Source organism: Microcaecilia unicolor, chromosome 2 (assembly GCF_901765095.1).
Source record: "Microcaecilia unicolor chromosome 2, aMicUni1.1, whole genome shotgun sequence".
Lineage (NCBI taxonomy): Eukaryota > Metazoa > Chordata > Amphibia > Gymnophiona > Siphonopidae > Microcaecilia > Microcaecilia unicolor.
In genome coordinates this window covers 368661486-368670801 of record NC_044032.1, presented here as the reverse complement: position 1 = coordinate 368670801, position 9316 = coordinate 368661486, and the positions used below count along the sequence as shown (strand labels likewise).

Here is a 9316-nt window from a genome sequence, read left to right as displayed (position 1 = left end):
ATCTTTTGAATGAAAAAAAGTAAAGAGGTCTTGCCTTTGCAGGCAATTATCCCAAGGACTTTTGTACTTAAGCCTGGAATGACTTTGTTTCTAGGTGCTTTAGGACGCATTGATTATGTACAGGTAAAGCAGAGTTTCAAGCAGCTGCACTGGAATGATTTACATATCATGAAGGAGCCATTATTTTTTCTTTCTGTAACTGCATGGTTTTCTTATTCTGCCTGAGTTTTTTGCTTGCACCCTTGAACTGACAAATAGTAAGGGCCTTCGAGCGACCGTTTTGGATGGGATCCCCAGAATAAGGAGCGTCCACCTATAAGATCAGGCAGCTGCTGTAATGGGTCCTCCTGCATTGCTGTGCTAATGCTGACCCACTTTTTTAATTTTGGTAATTACATAACCCAAAGAGAGTATCAGTGGAACATTGAATGTCATTGTTTACAGAGATTGGAAGAAGGTTATTCATATTCCATGCAGTGTATTTTTCAAGTTACAAATTACAGTATAAAGATCAGTTTAAAAAAAAATGTAGTCTAGATATGGCCACACACCTTACTGCCTAGGAATAATTTCAGCATTAGCATCTATGGTTGAGCAACCTAAATCTAGTTGCTTAGCGTTTGGCTTTCTAGCTTTTATCATAGTTATCAGCTGAAAACCTAACTGGCTAAAGTCCCATGAAAATCAGCTTAGTTTACTGGCCAGAATTTTACTTAGGGGCCCTTTTACTAAGCCACATGCGTAAGTTTATTTGGAGTTACTGCCCGGCTACCATGTGGCCCGGGCGGTAATTGCGTTTTTTATGCACGTCCTCTACACACGCTGGAAAATAAAATTTTCCTGCGCGCAGCAGAAACCAGGCAGTAATTGTCATTCTGCACGCGTAGACGATTACCGCATGGTTACCATGTGAGACCTTACCGCTAAGTCAGTGGGTGGCAGTGAGGTCTCAGACCCAAAATGGCCACGCACCAATTTTTATTTTGCCGCATGCCCATTTAGGCAAAAATTTTAAAAAGGCCTTTTTTACAGGCGCGCTGAAAAATGGATCTGCACGTGACCAAAACACGCGCCTACGCTAGCACAACCCATTTTTCAGCACACCTTGGTAAAAGGACCCCTTAGGGCTTGCCTTTAAAAATTAAAAAAAAATAATAATTTCGTAGCGAGTAAGGAAAGTATTTTTCTTTAATGTCCAATTGATAGACACTTTTCAGTGAAAACTCGTAGTTAAACTAGCAAACAGGAAAAAAGTGCAAAATTTTAGTGTGCCTGTAACAATCCTTTAAAAAGTAAGTATATGAAGTTCCTCTTTTACTTTTTCCAGGGAGAGAAGTCAGCCTGGTTTTCGGTTATTGCCTCTAACTCATTGCCAGTACATATTACCAGCTTGGAGAAGCAGATGACGTCTATCAGAAGCATGCTGGAAACACCCTACTTGGTGTAAGATATATTAATTTCCTTCTTATAAAGTAGAGAGGTGTGGTAGCCGTGTTAGTCCACTCTTAAAGGTTATCAATAGAAATCAAACAAAAAACATGGAAAAGAAAATAAGATGATACCTTTTTTATTGGACATAACTTAATACATTTCTTGATTAGCTTTCGAAGGGCAACCTTTCGAAAGCTAATCAAGAAATGTATTAAGTTATGTCCAATAAAAAAGGTATCATCTTATTTTCTTTTCCATGTTTTATTTTGTTTGATTTCTACTTAAGTAATGCAGAGAAATAGGGTACCCATATTGGATAAATTAGGTTTATGACTGCAAAGTAATATTTTTATCATAAATTGTGGATTTGAGTCCAGAGCTCTGTACTAACGTTTTCAGCATGTGCACAAAATTAGCGCTCACTAACTGTGTAGGCACCCATAGGAATATGTGGACACCTACAAAGCGCAAGCTAAAAGCACTAACATGCCTCTAGCACAGATTAGTAAACAGGGCCCTAATTTTGATTAGTTGTTGTTTCTTATATCCATTCCTGAGATAAAAGATTTAAAGTCTTGGATTTGATATGCCACCTTTCAATGGTACAACAAAAGCAGTTTACATTTTATTGTAGGCAGGTACTTTTCTCCTTCCCTGCTGGGCTCAGAACCTAATAAGGTTTTGTTCCTGGGGCAATGGAGGGTTAAGATATAGTAGAATTGGAAAAGGTGCAGCGAAGGGCGACCAAAATGATAGCGGGGATGGGACGACTTCCCTATGAAGAAAGACTAAGGAGGCTAGGGCTTTTCAGCTTGGAGAAGAGACGGCTGAGGGGAGATGATTGAGGTATATAAAATAATGAGTGGAGTGGAACAGGTGGATGTGAAGCGTCTGTTCACGCTTTCCAAAAATACTAGGACTAAGGGGCATGTGATGAAACTACAGTGTAGTAAATTTAAAACAAATTGGAGAACATTTTTCTTCACTCAACGCATAATTAAACTCTGGAATTCGTTGCCAGAGAACGTGGTGAAGGCGGTTAGGTTAGCAAAGTTTAAAACGGGGTTGGACGGTTTCCTAAATGACAAGTCCATAAACCACTACTAAATGTACTTGGGAAAAATCCACAATTCCAGGAATAACATGTATAGAATGTTTGTACGTTTGGGAAGCTTGCCAGGTGCCCTTGGCCTGGATTGGCCGCTTTCGTGGACAGGATGCTGGCTCGATGGACCCTTGGTCTTTCCCCACTGTGGCATTACTTATGTACTTATGCCCAGGGTCACATGGAGTCACAGTGGTAATTGAACCCAGGTTCCCAGCCCACTGTGTTAACCATTAGGCTGAAAATCTCCAGGTGCTGTCCCCTGTCAGGTTAGAGGGAGGCAGTTCAGCAGGTGAGTGCTGTACAGTCCTGTTATACTTTTGGAAAGAATAAACAAGCGATTCAGATCTGCCCGTTCACTCATTTTTTTAAATAGATTTGTCATACCCCTCAAAGCCATCTCTACAAGCTGAAGAGTCCTATCCCTTTAGCCTTTTCTCAGAGGGGAGTTATTCCATCCTCTTTAACATTTTGATTGCCTTTCTTTACATTTTCTAATTCCACTATGTCATTTTTTGAGATGTGACCAGAGTTGCATACAGTATTCAAGGTACAGCCTCACTGTGGAGTGATAAAAAGGCATTATTATAATTTCTGTTTTATTTTCTATTCCTATCCTAATAATTCCTAACATTGTTTGCTTTCTTGGCCGCTGCTGCACACTGAGCAGAGGATTTCAATGTATCACCAACAATGACATCTAAATCCTTTTACTGGGTGGTGACTGTTAAAGTGGAACCCTTGCATCATGTAGCTATATTTGAGTTGCCCTTCCCTATATGCATCACTTTTCACTTCCTCACATTACATTTCATCTGCCATTTGGATGCCCAGATATGGATCCACTGTTCCATGTGGAGCAAATGTATTGCTTTTGCATTATGGCTTGGACCTGTTTACACCAAGGGCTATAAATGTTGCTTTGGCATCATCTGCAGGGATGTGCCCAAGGAATTGTAGGCAGGTTCAAGCATCAAACCTGTCTTTTTATATGCCAGTACACAGCATTGCAGCAGACCTATTAAACCTTACAAATGGTTTGAACAGCATAATTCTGTTGCTAGTAGAAACTGTGAGATGCTTAAGTTTTACAACACAACATTGTTAAACAAAAAAATAAATAAGACCGTTACATTTGTGGCAAGATCTGACTTCGGGATGTCTTGGGATTTTGTTGTGCCTTTTTTAAATGAATATTTTTGGAACATATTGATTAAACAGTTTCCCTGTTGTTTATTTCAGTGCTTAATTTCACAGAATCCAATGTCTGTACCTTTGTGCTTTTAGGTTCCACTGGGTGGTGAAGAGCGGATGAAAGAGTTCCCTCCTCTTGTTCCCCAAGATATCACTCTGGAAGGAATTGGCACACTAGAAGCAGTGGCTGATATCAAACTTTCTACAGCTGGTAAATATGTATCCATCAATGACCAAACGTTCACTCTGTTGAAGAGATGATTGTAATGTGACTGCTGGGGTGTTAAAAATGATTTCCTAAAATACAGATGGAGGCAGAAGGATTGGAACTAGGAGGAGAGGGAGAGTGGCGATTAAGGGATTGGATCTGAAAAGCGGCAGATAAAGCAAGGATCCAGGGGTTAAGTGGAGTGGAGAACCATGTATGTGGAATGGGGCGCAAGACTTTTGGTGTATCATTAAAAATAATGTAACAAATGTTCTTATATTTAACAGTTTACTTGGTAAGGCTTTTGACTCAATTAATAGCTACTGACAAGTTATTATTCAATGCTCACTCACTCAATGTGAGCGTACACAGTTACTAAATTATAGCTTAGTTTTCCTTACTTTGGGTCTTGGGAATTCATTGTGCAACCTCGGGACTTTACCGCTGGTTAAAGGAGCAAGCTGCTAGATCCTTCATCACACAAGTGGAAATACTTCTGGCTAATAAATAACTTTCTGAAAATGTGTGTTCTTTGACTTTTTTATGTTGTGATATTTACACAGGTTGGGTTGCTGTAACTGCTCATTCTGAAGATAAACTGTGTCTACGAGGATATACGCCTAAAGGGACCACTCTGATGATACAACCTCCTCTCTTGCCCTATATAGTCCACGTGAAAGGGGAGCGTATCAGGAAAACACCAGTTTATAAAACTAAAAGGCCACCATCTCTCGTGAACAATTTACAGTCGGGTGAATCCAAGCAGCGATTGAAAAAACGGAAATTTCTAAGCATGCAGCATAAAAGATCAGTGGAAACTTTGGAATGTACTTTTTACAGAGATCTGTACTTAAGACTGTGTGTGAATGAAGGGAGACTGCCTCTAGCAGTCTCATATGGTCTAAATACTGTTTAAAGACTGACAGTTCATTTTAGGCACTTTCTGGTTTATAAGAGACTGCCCGATGGCTGTGTACAGCCAACACAACAGGGATATAGTAGAAGCAGGTACTAACCATACAAACTGTAAGACCCCTGACCCTCCAGTCCTCAAAACTTATTTATTACTGCTATGAAAGTTTTCTTCTGTTGAAATGTATTTAGTTATTTATAAACTGCCTATCAAAATTCTAAGCAGTGGTCAATACAGCATAAGAAATAAAGCTAAAACAGATTTCAAAACTTATAACTAATCAAAAAAAGCAGATGTTAAACAGTTATATAGAAACATGGTCACAATTGCATATTGTCATAGCACATCTTGGTTATACTAGAACTAAAATTTCAGGGGTGTTTCAAATATAAATACCAGAAATACACATAGTAACTTAAAAAATTATTCTCAGAGTACTAGCAGGCTGCTTGTTCTCACATGTGTCCGCGTCGGCCCAGGAAACTGAAATTTTTCGCAGCAAAAATAAAAGTTTTGCCAGTGTCTTCTGGCGCGCACAACTTCCCGCCCGTTGCACGAGCATGTTCCCTCAGTTCTTTTTTTTTTTTTGTCCGGGACGAGGTGACAGGATTTTTCTGCTCTCCTCGTTTTTGGCCTGTTGCGAGGCCCAATTGACCAATGTTCATTGTTTTGAGTGAGCCTGGTTGCTAAGGATACCCCACGTGTGAGAACAGCCTGCTTGTCCTCCGAGAAAGCGAAGATACTTAACTTGTAGCAGGTATTCTCCAAGGACAGCAGCCTGATTGTTCTCACAAACCCGCCTACTTCCCCTTTGGAGTTGTTAGTTTATTTGTTTACTTTTTGATTTAACTGAGGGGACACGCTCGCGCGGTGGGCGGGAAGTTGTCCACGCATGTGCAGTTTGCGCTGCTCGTGCGCCAGAAGACTCTAGCAAAACTTTTATTTTTGCTGGGAAAAATTTCCATTTCCTGGGCCGATGCGGACATCGACCCACATGTGAGAACAATCAGCCTGCTGTCCTTGGAGAATACAGGTAAGTATCTTCGCTTTACTGGTAATGCACTTATATAGAATATACAAAACTTTTATTCATATTACTATTAAACACTTTTTCACAGCATACTATCTCACACTATGGAGATGAAATGAGGTAATCTAACACACTAAAAATAGTGGCTAATACCTAAGTACTGTTCATGCCAAAATCCAAAAAATGAAATATCTTGAGTCAATGAAGGTCACACTGTTTGTACTTCCAAATTCAAGCTAGCTTAAACAAGCCAGAATCTTGCCATTTGTTCAAAAGCCGTGTAAAAGGCACCAGCTACAGAGGTTTGCTTTTGAACAAATGGCACCTAGGTAGTCAGATTTTCAGGATACCCACACAATGAATATGCAGGTGATAGATTTTTATAGAATGGAGGTATCCTTGCATATTATTCTCGTTTAGATAAGGTGACCTCCTCATCCTCCTTCCTGATCAAGAGTTTTCAGGGGACCCTTTCTTTTGGTTGCCTTGGGTGGGGTGTGCCAGCTCATCCATTGTTTCAGGTAGCAGACTGCCTTGAGCTGCCTCTGGGGATAAGTGCTCCCTGTAGAGAGTGGGGGGAGGGAAAGAGGAAAAGGTGCTGCCTGTGTATGGCTCCAGGAAAAAAATGCTGCCTGTTTGTTGGGGGGGTAGGGGGGTATTTTAAGGAGGGAGAAAAGGCTGTGATTTGGAGGAGAAAAAGGGAGAGTGCTGGTGTCAGGCCTGGGGAAGGGGGAGTGGGAAAGTGCATGCTCAATGCGTGTGAATGTGAGAGGGCATAATGAGAGAGAAGTTTCCCGTGGTGCTGACTCATTTCAGTAAAAACAAATTATATATATCATTGTTTTGATTGATACCCCTTCCCAGTATCCTACCCCTTTTCAATGCCTCTCATCCTCTCTCCAGTCTGCCAGGTCATTTACATTATGTTTCAGCCTTTCCCACATCATCCCTTTTTCTTGCTCCTGGTATCCCACGTTTCACATCCTCATTCATTCTCCCAACTCATCAATATACCCCCACATAGCTAAACTGCCAAGTATTCACAATCCCCTCAAATTCCCACTCCATCTCTCTGATCCATAATTCTCTGTTCCTCTCACCTTCACCTCCTAGCCCCATCCATCTTCTGTTCTGTTCCCTCTACCCATACTCTCCAGTCCCATTCATCTCCTGATCTTTCCTCCCACACTCCCTAGACCCATCTACTCTATTCCCCTCCTCCAATACCCCCTAGCCCCATCTTCTGCTGTTCCCTCTCCCCTCTGTCCATACCTGCTAGCCCCATCCATCTTCTGCTACTTCCTGTACTCCACCCCTCCCTGTCCTATCCATCTTCTGCTTCTTCCCTCTGCCCCCTATTCCCCCTCTCATCCATCTTCTGCTCCTCTCCACCCAGTCCCTTCAATCTTTTTCTTTCCACTATCTACTATTTGACTTTTTTTCTTTCTCCATTCCATGTCCCTATCTGTCCTGTCCAGCACCTCCCCTCTGTGTCTCTGCTCTATTCCCATGTTCAGTATCTGCCCCCTGTGTCTATAGCCCCAATCTCACTTCTGCTCCTGCATTCTCACTCTAAGGCCAGCATCTCTCCCCTGCCCCTTCCCCCATGGTACTGCATCTCTCCCCCTTCACCTAACCCTCCCTGGATAAAGCATCTTCCAATCTGTCCCCTCCACGCATCCCACTTTATCTCCCCCCATCCCAGCATGTTTCTCTCTCCCCCACCCACATCTCTTACCTCCTCTTCCCATGGTCTGGCATTTCTTTCCCTAACCCCTCTGATCTGACATTTTTTTCTCCCCACTTCCTTGTGAGGTCCAGTATCACTGTCCCTCTCTCCTTCCACTTCCACCCCTCCCATGAGGTCCACTGTCACTGAACCTCTGTCCACTGCCTCCCCCCCCCCCCCCCCCACACCCTGAGGTGAAATGTTACTCTTCCTCATCCCCTCCCCCACTTGGTGATGTCCAGTGTCACTGTCCCTCCTGCCACCCATGCTGCTTTTAACTCCTAACCCTTATTCACTTGTTCAGAACCCTTATTTTATCATCCTCACCTTAATATTCCCTTATCTCTTGTTTGTCCTAATTAGATTGTAAGCTCTGTCAAGCAGGGACTGTCTCTTCATGTTCAAGTGTACAGCGCTGTGTGCGTCTAGTAGCGCTATAGAAATAAGTAGTAGTATGAGGTCTAGTGGCAGTCTCTCTCCCTCCTCCTCCCCCCCCCCCCCCACTTGGTGAGGTCCAGTGTCACTGGCCCTCCTGCCACCCCCTGCCCTGAGGTCCAGTGTAAGTCTCCCCCCCCCCCCCCCAGTCTGCAATCATGTTCCAACCCCATCTGCATGAGGTCCAGGATTGGGCACTTCCCTCCCCCCCCTCTGTGGGGTCTGAGATTGTGCTCCCCCCCCCCCCCCCCCCCCCCCCGAGGTGCAGTGTCAGCCTCTCTCCCCCATGAGGTCCATGATTGTTCTCAGTCCATATCCCCATGAGGTGCAGGGTCATGCACCCTTCCTCTGTCCCTCTGAGAGGCCTGAGATTGCTCTCCATCCCCCCCCCCCCCCCCCCCCCCCCAAGTTCTGAGATTGCTCCCCTCTCCCCCTCCCAACGAGGTCTGGGACCACTCTCCTCCTATCCCTGCTCCAGCACTGCAGTCTTGAGGCTGTCCGGCTGCCAGAGCCAGCAGTGTTTGCAATTTAAGCAGTACCCTGCCTTCAGCCTGCCTGGATTCAAATCTTCTCTCTGCAGCAATTTCCTATTCGTGCTTAGGTGGGATGCTGCAGAGAGAAGGCTTCGTGGCCAGGCCAAAAGCAACGTGCACTGCTTACATCACTAACTTCCGTGTCCTGACACGGACACTTTGAAGACTGGAGCACCAAAGGGAGAGATGAAGAAAAATGATGGAGGGGGCGCTATCAGAACTTGCAGGGGGGAGGGGTATAAGGTAAGAGGGAGATGCTGCACCACACAGGTGATGCTGGAGGTCCTTCCCCCCCAAAACTACACCTGTGACTGAAGCACAGATTTCCTTCCATACTGGGGAAGATTCAAAGTAGGGAAATTCAATAATACTGATTGACATGTGACTTGTGTACCAAATTATTGCTGTGGCTAGAACATACAACATTGAGATGGGTGTCTCAACATAACATACACAGTGATTGTGAACACAACCAGTGGCACTGTAAAGAAATTTAAACAAATACAGTAAGCCTGAAAGCTGTACAAAACTTTACCCCCCCCCCCCCTTTTTTTTTTTTAAATTTACAGAGGTCACACATGAAAAAGGCACATACCTTAGGGGAAAATAAAATGTCTCTTTCCCTTAAGCAAAGAAATCTAGAAAATTAATAACAACAGCAAAGGGTACTTCAAGTCATAAAACTTTAGGGGCCAAAGGGAGCTTTCATCAGCTGCATTAGATTGTTGTGGTTTCATG

At 43.4% G+C, this 9316-nt stretch overlaps 1 long non-coding RNA gene across 1 annotated transcript; it reads left to right on the top strand.

Annotated features, from left to right (window-relative positions):
• Positions 1–1396: 1396 nt before the first annotated feature.
• Positions 1397–4582, top strand: LOC115463789. The gene is made up of 3 exons (XR_003941080.1): positions 1397–1443; positions 3824–3941; positions 4502–4582. It is a non-coding gene; the product is annotated as an uncharacterized LOC115463789 (long non-coding RNA).
• The last annotated feature ends 4734 nt before the right edge of the window (positions 4583–9316 follow it).